This window comes from Pinus tabuliformis, chromosome 7 (assembly GCF_031772625.1).
Source record: "Pinus tabuliformis cultivar Carrire ecotype Pingquan chromosome 7, CPIR1, whole genome shotgun sequence".
Lineage (NCBI taxonomy): Eukaryota > Viridiplantae > Streptophyta > Pinopsida > Pinales > Pinaceae > Pinus > Pinus tabuliformis.
The window spans coordinates 584,917,204-584,936,004 of record NC_142293.1 but is presented as its reverse complement, the minus strand read 5'-3'; the positions used below and the strand labels follow the sequence as shown (position 1 = coordinate 584,936,004).

Below are 18,801 nucleotides of genomic sequence, written 5' to 3'. Positions count from 1 at the left end.
GAAGTGACCATTTGCCATTGCCTTGACATAAATAGACAAATGCAGGGTCGGTAAATCCCTGTTTTTCCATTCGGTTCATGCATGAGGGTAGAGACTGATTTCACATATCCTAACGGAAATCACAAACCCCTAATACAAATTTACAGACACAACCAAATTCTGTCTCATCCATGACATGGTTAAAGGCAAACAAAAACGCTATTGTAAGTCTTACGACTGTAGACACGAACAAAAGGGAATAGAGATTTAAGGTGTTAGAAGACTGGACCATTTTTGGAGGCCTGCAAAGTAGATTTGACATCGATATATAGTTTAATCATTTAGATTCTGTTGTGCCTTTAAATTACAGCCCTTGTGAGTAAATCCATAGGCAAGTCTCAGGCTGCATCTAGAGTTAACAGTGTGAAGTGTTTGTGGGAAAATAATAAGAATTTTATGATCGTGAAAGATGCTAGATGCAATAAAGTACCTGATCGGCGCAGCAGGGCCTAGTGGATTTGGCTCTAAATCTACCACTGAAGATGTCACCTCTGCTTGCAACCTTCAATGTTTAACTGCAATAATAACTGGTAATGTTATGTTTCCGTTCATACCTTTCTTTATGTTCTAAAATAATAAGTTGCATTGTCTGCTTCATTTGACTAGCTTTAGATTGCAAGCAATCTTAATGTAAACCTGTTTGATGTACAAGCGCCATCTCTGTTACTGGGGCAGAGACAGCAAGAGTGCTGGCTAAGCGGGGGGCACGATTGATAATTCCTGCATGGAATATGAAGACCAGGGAAGATGTGAAATCTCGTATTCAGGAAGAGATACCGACAGCAGAAATCATCGTGATGGAGCTGGATCTCAGCTCCTTTGCATCAATAAAAAGATTTGCCACAAACTTTATATCCTGCGGCTTACCACTCAATGTTCTTATGTGAGTATATGTTCAAATTCAAGCGAAAAATTCTTTCAATTATTCAATAGGTAGATATCACAGGAACGGAACAAAGCAATTAGGAAACTTCAAGACATGTAGTGACCAACGCAGTTGTGCATCTTGCAGAAACAACGCTGGAAAGTTTTGTCATGAATTCCAGGTTTCTCAGGATGGCTTTGAGATGACTTTGGCAACTAATCATCTTGGTATGCACTAAATATTACGGTTGTGAGATCTCTTGAACCTTATGGCAATACTTAGTTACTATTTTCTGTAAGTTCAAGAGACTACGCTGCTCTGACTGGATGTGCTTATTTTTAGGCAACTTTCTTCTAACCAGGCTGTTGCTCGATAAAATGATCGAAACATCTAACGAAACAGGGGTTCAAGGAAGGATTGTAAATGTTTCTTCTGGTATTCACAGCTGGGTGGCCGGCAAAGAAAGAATCCAGTTTAACCCGTTAAACGATCCCAAGAGGTTTCTTTCTACTACCTTTTATAAGTTCCCTATTTCGACTGTGTGTTCAGCTACGGTTAAAATAATTTAATACTAATTCTGTAAGATTTACAGTTACGACGCCACGCGCGCATATGCTCAATCTAATCTGGCAAATATTCTACACACAAAAGAGCTTGCCTTGAGACTCGAGGTAACCTTAACCAGTCAAATTAACAATTTTTTTACCGAGGAATAAACATTTAACACAAGTTTCCTTCTAGAATGCAGAAAATGAAGGCCAATGTGACAGCAAATTCTATCCATCCAGGCAAGGACCGGAATCAGTAGAGACAACGACAGACTTCTCACTGGTAACCATAATATGTTTATCTTGCTTTATTACTTTTTGTATTTTCTTCTTGGAAGCTAGCCCGCGCAACACATTAAATTTCAATTGTCTCTATTAAAAATCACATTTATTTATTTTATTCCAATACGGGAGCGAGCTACAAAGACGTGTGGAGGAAAATGATGGGAGAGAACTTTTTATAAGCCCACCTAAGTTTCATAAGCCATGTTCTTTCAGTTCTAAGATTAATTCCTCTTTAGCATGAGACATGTCTGCATCACCTTTTTCCAATTTCAATTGCACAATCAGAATATCCATTCTCTGGTTTACTGGCCTATAAGAACTTGATTCAGGGTTTGAAATTTACCTTTTTACTGGTATTCATGACATTTTTGGGCTTTGAATAGAAAACAACAGTGACACCAACCAAAAATATAGATGGTATCATCATTAAAAATTATCTTTATATTAAAGAACAGATTGATTTTGTTTTGAGTCAGTTTTATAGTGAGAGTTTAATAAGTTTGCAGAATTTTAATTTTATTTCAATTATTAATTATTATAAAGATGGTAGTAGTTTTTATTATAAAAAAAGTAAAATGACTCTATTATTGCATTTGTAAGTCTCTTGGAAATGGTTGAACAATGGTATAAAACTTCCCTTACAAGAATTTATTATTTTATTCTTAGTAGGAAGAAGGATGGGTGGTTTGATGGGCCTCCAAGAAACGATTAACTGCAGTGAAAAGAGCTAGTGATAAATACTTCTATGCAACTTCAACTTGCTATGAAGATGATCATAATAGTTCATTACCTGAATTAGATTCGTTGGATATGAAGCTTCCTCAGGAAGTAGATCACTACCAATTTGGATACCAATTGCAGCAATTCTCAGGCTACAAACAAGTGATGGAGCCAACTTGAATTGCAAAGAGGGGATGGAGCCAACTCCAATTGTGAAAGCTAGTAGTGGAGAAGATAACTTTGTAGGTCACTAATAGATTGAGAATTGACCTATATCATGTTTTGACAACCTGTGTCAATTTTCCATCTTTTGTAAAACCTTCATGAAGACAGAGTTGCCAATCAATTGTAGATTCAAATGCATATACATTATTATAATTCTTTGTTATCAAGGAAGTCAATTCCAATTATACAAGGGTTTTGAAATTGTGGGGTTTTGAAATTGTGGTTTAACAACTAGATATGAATTTAATTTCCACCATTTAATGTGATTGAAGCTTTGAATTTATATGTTAGAGAGTAAATCCTCATGTAGGATGGAGAAATCTAGAACATTTTTCCTTTGCCTCATAATATGTCTTAAAATGAAGTTCCAAGTGAAGATCCTGCATGTTCAAATGACATGAATGTATTTTCAACAAATATAAGTGTGTTGCCTTATTATTTTCAATGTTGCTTTCCATAATTGTTTTTCATTTAGATTTAAAATGACTTTGCTGTTAGCTTTAAAAATAATGGATTTATTTATTTATTTTATCCATAAACAACAGAGATTTAAGGTAATTAAAATCACTATTTGGGAACTTTGAATGTTGAGACCATCTTAAAAGAACATTTAAAATGGTTTTATTTATATTTTTTAAAATATTTTTTTATATTGTTTGTTTGAATTATGGCAATATAGTCTCTATAGAGACAATATGTTTTTAATCTCATTTATTGTCTCTAAAAAGAAAAAAATGTAATTGTCTCTAAAGAGACAAAAATGAAAGTCTCTCTATAGACAAAAATGAAAGTGTCTCTATAGAGACAAATGAAACTGTCTCTTAAGAGGCACTAATGTCTCTATCTTTATAGAGACAAGAATAATATATGTTCTATATTGTCTTTATAGAGACAAATTTTTAAGACAATAATTTTGAGAGATTAAATTTTGTTGAGGAATCTTCGGCGAAAATCACATAGAAAAACTTTTGTCGACGCGTTTCGAACCAGCCAGTGTGGTTCATCGTACACGATGAACCACACTGGCTGGTTAGAAACGCGTCGACAAAAGTTTTTCTACGTGATTTTCGCCGAAGATTCCTCAACAAATTGATATGGATCACAGAAGTCTCAATTCAATAGATTAAATTTTTTGAGGCACCTGCTTAAAGACAATATTTAAAACAATACACAAGTTTCTTTTTGTCTTAAATTAAGGTAATTGACTCAAATATTGTCTTAAAACCACCCTACATATAATAATGGCAGCATATTGATATATAAAATTATTATGTATTCATTCATTTTTTTCTTTTAGGTCTGTCGTCTAGAATACTCTGGTTAACTATTTTTATTCCATTTCAATTCTTCATCATATAAACTATGAAAAGGTCTCTCAATAGGCTTTCTGCCACGATTTTGAAAGCATTCCCTCTTGAATCTGTATCAAATTGTCCGTAAAAATTATTGTCCGTAAAAATTATGTTCATTTTAGAGAAATACATCAGTTATGTGATATTTGTTATTAGATTTTCTGCTTATTACAATAGTATGTATAAAATATTTTAATTGTATTTTTTTGTTGTTTAAATTGCAGTTACAATGTTAAAAGAATAGAAAACTAAAGAATTTTAATGGTTTAATTTAGTTATAAAATTTTTTATTTAGTAAATTATTGTTTTGTATACGAGTAATTTAATTTTTGTTTGATTGAAAAATTAATTATATATATATATATATATATATATATTTTATAAAAAAATATCTCTCTTTTATAAATATATATCCTTTTGTATACAACTCATCGTAACTATAAAATACTTCACAAAATGTCACATATCTCTAAATATTTTTTATTTTTTCTATTTATTTCAAATTTAAAAAAAATATTTCTTATCATTGATTTAAATACTATCACTTTACCATAACATTATATAACAAGGAACCCCTCCGAATAACCATCCTTTTCCACTATCCTCGAAGTATTCATAGAACTCAAGTATGTTGGGTATTTTTCTCCACGCACACTTTCTTAGATTCAAAATTATTCAAAAGAGTTGTAAAATGATTACCATAGATATTTTTCACAAAATATAAAAAAAAAAAGGACCTGAATTTTTTTATATGAAACCTCGATATCTCTTTTGAAAATTGGAAAAAAAAGAAGAAGTGAATTTTAATAAATATTTGTTAGCAGAAATGCAACAAAAAAAAATAGAATAATAAGAAAGAACAAATGAAATAATTAAAAGTAAAAATAATAAAATATGAATGAGACTATTTGTAAATTAATTTCAAACACTAAAATTTAAAAAACTTGAATTAATAATAAAATTTAAAACTTGAATGAGTAATAAAATTTATTTTCATATTATTGGATTTTTTACAATACAAACATATAAAAAAAATAATTAATGATTTATGTGAGAAATATAAATAATAATATTTCCAAAACTTTTATATTTAATAAATGTTTATATTTTTAATTATTATAAGTTATATATATATATCTATATATCTATATATCTATATATATATATATATATATATATATATATATATATATATATATATAAATCATGTTTTAAATTCCTTTTATTTAAATGTTTATAACTTATAATTAATTTTCAAAAATAAAAAGTCATATAAATATCATAAATAAAATAAAATATATGCTAATAATTTTTTTAATTAATATCTAAGTTTTACAAATAAAATGAAATACTTGAACTAATTTAAAATGTTTTTAGGTAAAAATACATATTTTCATAGATTCCTTTTTAAATTATCAATAAATTTAAATTATTTATTAAACTACGAGCACAAGCAAGTATGAAAAAATTGACCGATACAAATTACATCCTATAAACATATGATATCGGTGAGGTGGACTAAAAGTTATTATTTGTCAATAATTATGATGAATATATTATTAAATAATACAATTGGAAGTCAGTGTATGAACATGAAAAAAAATAATAAACTAAATATGTAATATTAAATGGAAGAAAAATATAACTTTTATTTAAATATAAATAATTTATAATACATATATTATTAGAAAATAAAATTAGAAGATACCTTTAAAAAGTAATGGATATTATCATAATTATTTTACAAATATGTGATATAGAAAAAAATAAAATTTATACATTTGTTATAAGGATATTAAAACTCATAGCAATCTATTTACCCTTTAGTTTCAACTAACGCAAAAAAATATAATATTTAACTTCAAAAATAAAAATATACATAAAAGAATTTATTTTTGAAGAACTCTATGAACCATATGATCTTATTACTTCTTTTCAAAATGAATGACAACAGTAGGAGGAGAGATGGATTTGGCTTCAGGAGTTTTATGTTTACCATTTAAAAAAATAAAAACATAAAACTTCCACAAACATCCATATTCATTATTACTGTAAATGAATATTTTTTTTTTTTTGAGAAATATTTAACTCTATATTATATGCGCCACCTCTTCCAGATTCATTATTACTCTGAATAAATATCTTTTTATTCGACAATTCCGCAACCTTGCAGTCGATGTACTGCCTCAACTATTATGCACGGCTCCTTATCACTATTATTTCTAATGAAACTAGTTCAGTTTGAACGCTTGGACACCTATCTTTACCTTTGGCTCTATGAGTCTCTCATGGCATCTCCTCTCTCGCTCTTTGTAGCTCTATCCAAAGCCAAAATCTCCTTACTATTTATAATAAATCTACAGGGGGCGGGCCTTTCTTTGCGCAGTAAGGGACAATAAACAACACAACAGGATAACAAAAAAGAACAGCTAAAGAAAAAATGTTACAAAGATAGAATGATATGCTACTATATGCTGCTTATTCTATTTTGTTTCTTAATTTTCATAAACTTTTGATAAACCCAATGAAATCAGCGAGTGAAAGAAATTTGGGTCTCACCATCAACCTGCATGAACGTTCATACAACCGACTACAATCTCTCCCAAATTCTATTCGTTAACCTATCTTCACTCAGGTAAAATTAGGACTTGAGCTTTGTAAATATGTACTCGTTCATATAAATAATAATGAAAAGAAAAGTGTGCAAAACATATCTTGAAAGGGATGTAGTATAAATAGGACCTGGCCATGAATTCTGGGTTAGTCTTGTTGGGTACTTCACTGTAATGGATAACAAACAATAAGATAACAAAAAAACAACTAGTGAATTAACACAATTGAAACAATCAAGGATTTGAAACAAAAAGTTAACAAGATGATTGCTATATTACCAGATCTTGTACCTCTGGCTGTGGCTATGAGTCAAACTCTGGCTTTTGTCAAAGTCTCTAGGTTGAGTCTTTATCATACTCTTTGGCAATACTCTGGCCTGGTTTTGGTGCCAGCCTCATCTCTAGCCTTTTGAAAATTATGGCCTCAACATCCAAATAGAACTTCGTTAGATAAATTCATTGTTAGGGCCTACATTATGTTGCTTGGCTACTGTGGAAAGTTCACATCACAAAGTTGTACTCTTCCCTCTTTTTACATTTCTTTCTTTGTTAATTTTTTCACACAACATCAATGGAATTGCAATCTGCATTGTTTTGACAGTCCGATACTCGCTATGATAACAACATAATATGTCCCGAGCACTACTTCCAAATAGATTTCATGAAGAGGGAACATTACTGCTAGAAAAGAGTATCAAAAGGAAGGGAATTGAGCTAATAATCTAGTTTAATATGATGCTCTGTCAAATTTTTACATTTATAGGTCTATCTGAGTGGCCCAGCACCAAATTGGCGTGCATGAATCTTAGTTTCCATACGTGACCATGTGTTATGATTCCTCCTCTCATTTCCCTCCAAACCAATTCGACTGGAATCCGACTCTCGTGCACCACTTCGAGATCCAACATGACCTCAAACTACATCGACTTTTGGCTTTGTATTTAGAGTTGAAGCATTAAAATATCATGGAGTTAAAAGGTGAACCATTTTATGTCCAAAATGAGAATCAAATAATATTAATCAAACAACAATAATCTGAGTAGCAACTCGAGTTCAATTCCCTCCTCTTTTCATTCTCGGCATGAACCCAGTAGTCATGTCGGCACATCTACTGAAGCCACCTTAGGTTGGCGTTGAGGTGAGGAAAGATTGTTTGCCTGAGAAAGGTAAGTTATTGAAGGTTGTCATGCAGGTTCGGCCACTCTTACGACCCTACTCTTAGTTTGTGAGCTACCTTAGTGGACATATCCACCCCTTGTAATGGATTCTATGGAGACCCCTAGAATTTCTTTATACTTGTTTCTTAATCCTCTACTACTCATTGGTCCCCTTGTACCTCATGTCCCTTCTCCACAATGTTTTGTTGATATTTTTTTTGTCAACTATGTTGCAGCCTATTTTCATCATAGGTTTTTAACGTCGTGAGAGTAAACTTGACCTGATCAAGTTACTGACTATTTTCAAGCTCTAAGTTTATGAGAACCCATGGTTTTTCCCATGGTATTCATCTATAATGTAGCCTATTTAAATGTGGAAAGCATTGAGGTAAATCTGTCCTAGTGACTAGTGGCACCCCAACAATGGTGTGTTTAGACATCACCACTTTTCTGTGTTTCATTATCCTACAACTAGTATCACAACCTCGTGAATTCTAGAGTTGTGGCAAAATGGGATGAAACCCATCAAAAGGGTGCAAGTTGTGTTAATGAGAGATTGAATGGATATGGTGAGTGAAAATAATGTTAAAAGGTTAGGTTAAGATATGTATCGACAATGTTATAGATGTAGCCAGAGAGAAATTATATAGATATGAAAATGATGGTTTTTTAGGATAGTGAGGGAACTAGAGTTTGATGAGATTTGCAGTGGTGTGTATGATTAGGTCAATGATGTGCATGATTAGATCAGTGGTGTGTGAACACCCTAAGGGTTTTGCTCCAAAGAAGGTGTATTCCTCGAGGAAGTTTTAAGACATGTTGGTTAGGCTTACATGTTTCGATAGATGCATACAAGTAGTGTAGTGGCACATGGAGTCATCATGTTGCAGAATGGACTACTTGAATATGTTACCTAATGGCATAAAAGCTCTAGGTAAATTTGTCGTGGTTACCAGTGGGATCCTAGCAATAGTTTGTAGACATTGCCACCTCTCTTGGTGCTTCGTGATCCTAACAACTATTGAAATCTTCACTTCTCCACAATCCAACTCAGGAACTGCATTAACCTCTTCAAAAAACAATTTCACCCTAATTCGTAAATCACTCGGCTCTAAGCTTTTTTTTTTGCATCTTTACAAGCCAAAGACATTTGTGCAGAAATTAATTCTTAGTGGTTTTCGTAAAGAAGAGCACGCAGATAGGTGATGAACCAAACTCAATATGTGAAACATATGCACATATGGTGCCTATAAATTATTTGAAAGTATGCCAAAGAAACTTTCCTAAACTAGATGTTGGTTCGAGCAACTAATTTAAGCAAGAAAGAAATGAAACTAAAACTGGATGGAAACCATAAAGAATCACACAAGTAAACACAATATTTTACGTGGTAAAACCCTAACAGTGTGTCAAGGAAATAACCACGGGGTAAGGGATTGGATCTTTATTAATCAAAGATGATTCTCCATGATTACATTATCTCGGGCATTCATCAGTTTTATAAGAGCCTCTCCTTTGTTACATAACTTCTCTTCAGTATAAAACTAACTAGAAATAACTAATAAAGATTTTACTCAATTTTACACAATTCATTGTCACATTTCAACAAAATCCACCTGCACAACAATTTTCCTAATCCCTTTTCCATGCCCATTCATCATCTCTTCTACAAGCCAAGAGAAGCTAAACACAATTTCAGCTTCTCTACTGTAACTGACTTCGTGAATATGCCTGCATGGTTCTCCCATTTAAGGACCTTGTTGAGAGCTACTTTTCCGCCATCGATCACATGTATCAGAAACTGATACCTTACATCAATTTGCTTGGTATTGCTGTGATAAGCTGGATTTGTAGCCAAGTGAATAACACTCTGACTAACATAGAATACATTCACTCTCTCCTACATCCTTCCAATCTCATCAAGTAGACCCTTTAACAAGATTGCTTGTTTACTGGCATCTGAAGTAGCTATATACTCTACTTCGGTAGTGGATAACACAACTTTTTCTTGAAGCTTTGACATCCAACTAATTGCTCCACCTACAAGAGTAAATAGATAACCTGTAGTAGATCTCCTTTGTTCAAATCACTTGCATAATCAACATCCACATATCCACAAAATGATCCTTCACTACCATTAAAGATGATGCAATGATCACTTGTGCCTCTTAAATACCGAAGCACCCATTTCACTTCTTGCCAGTGTTCTTCACCTGGATTTGCATGAACTTGCTATCAACTCCAACTGCATGTGAAATGTCAGGTCTTGTAGTTACCATCGCATACATTAAGTTGCTTACAACATTAGCATATGGTACATGAGACATATATTTCTCTTGTTAATTAGTTCTAGGACTCAAAACTGGAGAAAGCTTAAAGTGGGAAACTAATGGAACATTAGCAGGTTTCACATTGTTCATACCGAGCTTTTCAAGTACTCTTTCCACATACTTTTGTTGTGATAACCAAATCTTACCATTTTTCCTGTCTCGGCATATCTCCATGCCCAAGATATGTTTTGCTACTCCAAGATCTTTCATATCAAATGTCTTAGAGAGCTGAGCCTTTAACATGTTGATCTCTTTCATGCTTTTGCTTGCAATAAACATACCGTGAACATACAAAACTAAGATAATGAATATGCCACTGAAACTCTTGAAGTATACGTAATGATCATACTCACTTCTAATAAAATTCTGGCTCACCATGAAGGAGTCAAACTTCTTGTACCATTGCCTCAGTGATTGCCTTAGGCCATACAATGATTTCCTAAGCTTGTAAACTAATATTTTGTTGCGAACTTGTATAAAAATTTTTGGTTGTTCCATATATATCTCTTCATCCAAATCACCATGTAGAAAATTTGGTTTAACATCTAACTTTTCTAACTCAAGGTTAAGTAATTCAATTAGCACCAACATAGTACGAATAGAAACAAGTTTTACAATTGGTGAAAAAATCTCATGAAAGTCAATACCTTCAACTTGAGAATACCCTTTTGCTACCAGCCTCGCCTTATACCTTTTTATACTTCCATCAAATTTCCATTTTAATTTGAAGACCCATTTCCATCCAACAACACTTTTCCCTTTAGGAAGTTCTACAAGGTACCAGGTATTGTTCTTGGCTAAGGAATCCATTTCTTCTTCCATAGCCATTTTCGTTTTTTTCTATTTGTATCATTTATTGCTTCTTGATAACATGAGGGTTACCCATCTTTAGTAATAATAGCAAAAGATGAAGTAGAATCTTCATACCTTTTGGGAGTTTTTCTTTCCCTTGTAGACCTTCTTAAAGCGACTGGTTACTGAACTGTTTCCTTTGTATCTTCATCACATTTTCCTCCAAAAGTCTCAACTTCCTTTTGACTTTTGAAGAAAGGTCTAGCCTCCAACTAAATTTGTTGATTTGGCGATACCTGTTCCTGTTCAATTCTTTCAACATTTGATCTTAAAAGAGAAGATTCATCAAATGTTACATATCTACTAATGACTATCTTCTGTGAAGTAGGATCCCACAACCTATATCCTTTCATCGCATAGTCGTACCCAACAAATACATAACATTTCGATTTTGGATTTAATTTTGAACGCAGATTTTTAGGAATAAGAGCATAGGCATCACAACCAAATATCCTTAAATGTGAATAATCACAAGACTGACCTAGCCAAACTTCTTCAGGAATTTTACAATTAATTGCTAATGAAGGTGATCTGTTAACTAAATAACAAGAAGTGGATACTTCTTCTGCCCACAACTCCTTTTGTAGGTCAGCATTGTTGATCATGCTTTTGGATCTTTCCATAAGAGTCTGATTCATACGTTCAGCAACACCATTTTGCTAAGGAGTATAAACAACAATTTTATGTCTAACAATTCTTTCACGCTTACAATATTATTCAAATTATAGAGAACTAAATTCACCACCATTGTCAGTTCTTAAACATTTAATTGATTTGCCTGTTTTTTTTTCTACCATCGCTTTAAATTGTTTAAAGACATTGAATACATCAGCTTTCTTTTTTAACATAAAGACCCAAAATTTTTGGAAGAAATCATCAATAAACATAAAAAAATATAAAGCACTGCCATAAGATACAACAGGAGATGGTACCCACATATTAGAATGAATATAGTCCAAAATTTCTTTATTATTATGACTTCCAGTTTTAAATCTCTATTTACACTGTTTTCCATACACACAATGTTTACATAAATCCAATTTCAAGGATTTCAAATCAGGAAGTAGTTTATGGTTCATCGGTACTTGAGGACCTTTCGTGCCCATGTTACCCAATCTCTGATGCCATAGGAAAATAACTTCTTCTTCTTTCTCTGACACAATTGCTAATTCACTAACCTGAGTACTTCCTTTAAGTCTGTAAATATTTCCGACCTTTTCTACTTTCATAACAACTAGGACACCTTTTAAGACTTTCAGCACTCCATTTTGACCTGTAAACTTATAAACATCTGACTCCAAGACTCCCAAATAAATCAATTTTTTCTTCAATTCAGGTATATGTCTAAGACCAGTTAGTGTTCTAAATGTGTTATCATACATTTTAATCCTGATATTTCCCATCCCAACAGTCTAACATGATACATTATTACCCATAAACACAGAACTACCATTTACAACTTCATATGAAGTAAACCAATTTTTGTGTAGACTCATGTGATGAGAAGCACGAGAGTCTAACAACCAACTTTCAAAATTCTAAAAGACATTATGTACAGGTAAAGTTTCATCTATCATATATAATTATTCAGCAAATAAAACTTCATCTATCATACATAATTATTCAACAAATAAAACTTCATCTATCATACCTGAATCAACTTGATTTGCTTCCTTCTTTGGACTTTCAGACTCTTTCTGTTTCCAACAGTATTTCTTGAGGTGTCCAATTTTATTGTAGTACCTTCATTTGGCTTTACACTTTTTACCCTTTTATTTAGACATGGAAGAGCCCCGTGTTTTATCCCCTCTTTCTTTTGACCACCCTCTAGTTACCATGGCTTCTGATGCAGAGGTTTCAACATTGGACTTATTTCTTACTTCTTCAGCTAATAGAGCTCCCACAACTAAATCAAATTCCAAGGACTCAGTTGTGCACAAACTGATAGAGGTAACAAAGTGGTCCCATGACTCTAGTAGGGAACACAACTAGGTGAAAGCTTTATCTTCTTCCTAAAATTTAACTTCCATATCTGTCAAATGGAAAATAAGTGTATTAAAAATATATAGACATTTTGAACTTTTTGTACCCTACTTCATCCGAAGACTGTACAATTGTGTTTTTAGATAAATTATGTTGGTTAACGATTTGGTCATATATAAAGTTTCCAGTTTTCCCCACAAACATGCTGCTGAAGTTTCTTAAACTATATTGAAAAGAACTTCATCCACCGCTCATAACCTGATGGTATTGAGAGCTCGGGCATCCAAGTCTTCCCAGTCCAAATATGTCATGCCAACATGTTTCTTCTTCTAATGCTTTGTGAAACCCTTGTTGCACGAGCAAATCCATAACTTTTTCGTTTCCATAAAGCAAAGTTGTTCTTGCCGATGAATTTCTCCACCTCGAACTTTGCATTCATCATTTTTTCCATTTCTTTCCTACAAATCCTCCTACTATGGTTTCCTGATTTCCCTTCTTTCTTAATTTCCAACTAGGGTTTTATTTCCCCCCCTTTTAGTTAGCTACGGTTTTAGAAAAAGATTCTGATTTCTAGGTAAAACAAAAAAACCTTAATTCTGGTTTTCTTCTTTAAACTTTCTAGAATTAAGTCCTATTCCAATATTTCAATTCAGAATTTCAAAATAAACTTCCAATTTCTTCTGTATTGTTTTTAATTCAGAATTTCAGAAAGAGTTTCCATTTAAAAAACTAAAGAGAATTTCCCTTTTCTATTTTACTAGATTTCTTTTTATTGAAAAATTTGAGCTCTTTAAATCCGCTTATCAAATCCCAAAAAACTAAACTATTTATCTATTCAACAAGAAACCAATTTCTTCTCTTTTAACAATTCTGAAATATGAAATTTAAATGTACTCAAGATAACTACCTGAACTAGGTTAGCATCGGGCTTATTTCTATGAACATTCGATGGCTCTATCGACTTATTTTCTTCCACTGATGACAACTTGACATGGCTCTGTCAGCTTCTCCCTCAAACCGTGGCTCATAAAGTTTTCACAACTTCTATACAAGTTTTGTGGTGCCTTGGTTGTAAACTGAGGCTCACTTTATCCAGCGACAAGGCCTTCCACGACAGAGACATGGCTGAGATCGTTGCTTGAACAATGGACAATGGCGGCGATGGTATTAGTTTTCTCTTAGCCCCTTGACTTGCAGTTCTTCCCCTTCATCCACGACGATGGATAGAGTCTTAAGGATATTGACTTCAATGTCTCTATGTAGGGTTTTCCCAAGCATCAGCCCCTTCTCTCCATCGGTGGCCGTGCTTCACAACAGGCACTTCAAACTAAGGCTTTCTCCAGTGTCTCGATCCTCTCCAATGGCAGCTCAATGCACCATGATTTTCGAACTAAGGTATTTCCCTTTTTCTCAACGTCATCCCATCTTCACCTAGCTCTAATACCACTTGTTGTTTCAAGCAGTTAATTTAAGCAAGAAAGAAACGAAACTAAAACTGAATGGAAATAAAAAAGAATCACACAAGTAAACACAATATTTTATGTGGTAAAACCTTGACAATGTGTCAAAGAAACATCCACGGGGCAAGAGATTGGATCTTTATTAATTAAAGATGATTCTCCATGATTACATTATCTCAAGCATTCATCAGTTTTATAAGAGCCTCCCCTCTGTTACATAACTGCTATTCGGTATAAAACTAACTAGCAGTAACTAATAAAGATTTTACTCAATTTTACACAATTCATTGTCACATTTCAACACTAGAGATCTACATCTCATTCATTTTTATCTAATTTGTTGTTATGATGGATCTCTACCCACTATAACAATCACTATCTCAAAACCTTGTGGCTTTCAATTTGGAAATAATAATAGGTATCAATGTCGTTAAAATAAGACCACCCATTCTCCCACCTATTATAAAACATCGAACAATAATTAATCAACACTAAGTAATTAACACTAAGTATTTTCTATACATTCTTTTAAGTTGGCTTTTTGATGATTGTCTTAAAATGCATGAAAACATGAGGCATATATGACACTTCTTTGTTTTTTGTTGATTGGTATCTCATTTTTAATGTGGACAGAGGTTGATTCAACAAGCCATGTGATATTCACATAGTATTTTAAGCAAGTCCTCACATTTTCTTTATAAGACTCACCTATATTTGAAGATGACAAAGATAGTTTAAGGCAGTGGTGAGGGGGATAAATTATTAAAATAAAATACTTTTACACTTATAAAACAATATCTTTTTTTTTTAAATAAAACTATTATGTAGGTTTTAACTCGCCCTACATGAAATTGACACAATTTCCCTTAGTAAATTACTCATAGTAAATTTCCTTTTGAGTCCCTACATTTTCTTTATAAGACTCACCCATATTTGAAGATGACAAAGATAGTTTAAGGTAGCGATGAAGGGATAAAATATTAAAACTAGCACAATCACAATCGTGGATCATGGTTGACTATGATTCATATTATAAACCCAAACCCAAGGGACTTATACTAAAAACCCAAGGGAATAATATCATTTTTTATAAGATTCACCCATATTTGAAGATGACAAAGATAGTTTAAGGTAGCGGTGAGGGGTATAAATTATTAAAACTAGCACAATCACAATGGTGGATCATGGCTGACAATGATTCATATTATAAACCCAAACCCAAGGGACTTATAATAAAAACCCAAGGGAATAATATTAAACCCAATGGCATAATATAAACCCAAGGTATATAAACACTAAGATAAAGATTATAAACCCTTAAATAAACATGACTAACCATGGTTGATTTTGATATTGAGACAATCTTTCTCACAATGCAACGTTCGACCATGCTCAACCACGGTTGAACCCTTAGATTAATAAAGAAATAAGATAAACCCAAGGTATATAAACCCTAAGATAAATATTATAATCCCTTAAATAAACATCATTGACCATGGTTGATTTTCATATTGAGATAATCTTTGTTATAACACTAGTAGAAAATGATGAAATTAATGACTAGGTGACTAAAAACGTTAGTCACCACAATTATTTCAAGTGAATTACTACTAAATTTGAGCAATTTTAAGTGACCGAACTAAAAATGACTAACTTAAACAACTAATTTAGTCTATGGATAAAATATATGACTAAATAATAAGTGACTAAACTAAAAGTGGCTAACTTAAATGACTAATTTAATCCAGGATTAAAATATATGAATAGATAATAAGTGGCAAAATTAATAATGATTAATGTAAATGACTATAATAGTCCAAGAATAAAAATATGACCAAATAACAAGTACAAGAAGTATATGAATTAGTCATTTATGTTACTAATTCTTAATTATGTCACTCCACAAATTAAAAATTGCAATTTTGATACCAAAGTGTTACATTTCACTACAGGGGTCTTTGAATCCATCTGTAGTGTTAAAATTTAGAGACAAAAGGGTCTCGTAATCCATCTACAATGTCAAAATTATGGATACATGATGTAGGAGCATCTAGACTTGGGCCAGCAATGTGACGGGGTGGTCACATGTTGTGGCTAAATGCAAGACTTGAGGAAGACTTAGTTGTTAAATTGTGTTAATTTCAATAAGGGTAGGTAATTAAAAGTGGTCTAGTTTAGTTAAATGTTGAGTTATAACTGAATAACTAATTCTTTCTTGTGTGGAAAGAAGTAGTTAGGTGTGACTGATGTATAAATCCCTCTTGGTAGAATAGAACAGAGGGGGGAGGGGGGAGACAAGGGTTTTCCTGTAAATCTATGAACAGCTGAAAGGGCCATGGATTTTGAATATCTGGCCATGAACAAGAGGCTCTTTGTAATTGTTGTTTTTATCTCTGAAGAATTTGACTTTTGAGCCATATGCACATTGTTGAATTCGATTTTGTATGAATATGTTTGGTTTTAATAACCTTTGTGATGAGATTCTGCACATGGAGTTAGTTCTGGAATGTATGCAGGAGTAACCTCTGAGTAAATCGGTTCTTAACAGTATATGTCTCATCTGTAAACTGTAAGTGTTTTTTTTCCCTGCGTGGAATCGTTGATTGGTGTGAGTATATTCCATGGTTATACATTCGAAATTGGTGGTGTATCTGAGAATAGCACTGGTTAAAAAAAAAATCTGTAACCGATTTTGTTAAACGCTGAACAGAATCGTTTTGGCAAAAAGAAATCGATGCGCATGTGATAGCCATCGATTGTTTGCTGCGTCGATTGATATGGGGTTTGGTTCTTTGCTATGATAAATGAATATGTATAGCCATCAATCATTTGTTGGATTGGTTAAGGAGTTTTGGTAGTTTGTTGTTATAATCGGTAGTATTTAATACAGATTTATGCGTAGAGAATAGGTCTACAAACAAAGGACAGTGTGGTTTTAAAAATCCAATTTGATTGTCAAATCGAAGGCGTTGAACAGTGAAGGTCTCAGCTACTGAACGATTCTATGGTGAGTTTGCAGAACTTTGTTTCGGTGCAGAGCCAGAGAGCGTTCAATGGAGATGACGAGAGGCCAAAGATCGATGTGTGGGGTATGAATTTGCCAGGTTGAGCTTTTAAAGCATGGGCACATTCTTTTTTATTGAACTTTGATTTTAGAATCCAGCCATATGTGAATGTTGATCGGATTGAGAGTTTGATACATGATTTTGCTATGCAATGGGTTTATAACCATAATGAGGGATTTAAAAAGAAGCTTCCACATATAACAATGATGAGGTTGCTAGACTTCGAGTCATGGGTGGGATGTTGAATTTGGGAATGCGTTTTTATATGCATGAGAAGAGTAAAGATTTTGGGTTTGCAGGGTAGACCTGCATCTAGTGGTATCAGAGCTAGAATAGCTCTGTGTGGATATTTAAGTTTTTAGTTAGATTAATTGCATGTGTTAAGATCAGATTTTGGAACTGATGAAGATTGTAGCGTAGATATGCAAGTGCGGTTGAGGAGGTGAAGCAAGATCAACAGGATCTTGAAGGTGAGTTGCCAGATGATATTTGACTCTGGTTTGAAAGTTGTTTGCAGAATTCAGGTTGCAAGCAGATTGAAGAAAGTCTCAGCGGGAGGAAGCAGATCACCGCTGAAGTGCAGTGATGAAGGGGTTTAGCAAGGGATTCTAGGTGAATGTGGCAGAACCTAAAGATTCAACAGAGGTTGAATGAAAAGGACAAATGTGTTCTTGAAAGTTGCAGATGAGTGAAGCCTGAAGGAGTAGTGGAGAAATGCTCAAAAGGTTCTAGTAGAGGACCGGGTGATTACCAAAAGACCAGATCCGGAGGGAAAGATTGGTGATGTAAGTGGCAGTAGGAGAGTTTGCTATTGTAGAGGCTTGGTGCAACTCATGGGTAAGAAACTCATGGCGAGGAAGATGACTACTGAAAGTCATAAAGGAGAGAGCAGAGGTTTAGAAAGAGGCCACAACAGAAAGAGGGAGAAGGAAGATGCCAAGGCAAATGGCATATTGAAGCAGTTGACTGATGAAGAGTATGAGAAAGAGAAAGCTGAGATAGCAGTGCAACTTGGGTTATTGATGGAGTTGTTACAGGAGAATATGAAAGACCAGAGACATGGTTGGACCATGAGGAAGAGAGTGAAGTGGCAGAGGCTACAACAAAAAAGAGATCAACAGATAAACATGCAGTTAAGAGAAGAGCTGAGGAAGCTCGAGCAGATGATGAGTATACAATTGAGACATGAAAAACTCAGAGCAGCTGAGTTGAAGGTGGAGGTTTCCATTGGTGAAACAGAAGAGGAGATAATTGATGATTTCTTGAACTATTGGGTAAATCTAGAATGGTTGGATAATGTAAAACCTT

General features: G+C 33.3%; 1 pseudogene; it reads left to right on the top strand.

Moving 5' to 3' along the window:
- Positions 1–448: 448 nt before the first annotated feature.
- LOC149248791 (short-chain dehydrogenase TIC 32, chloroplastic-like) lies at positions 449–18,079 on the top strand (annotated as a pseudogene).
- Positions 18,080–18,801: the final 722 nt, after the last annotated feature.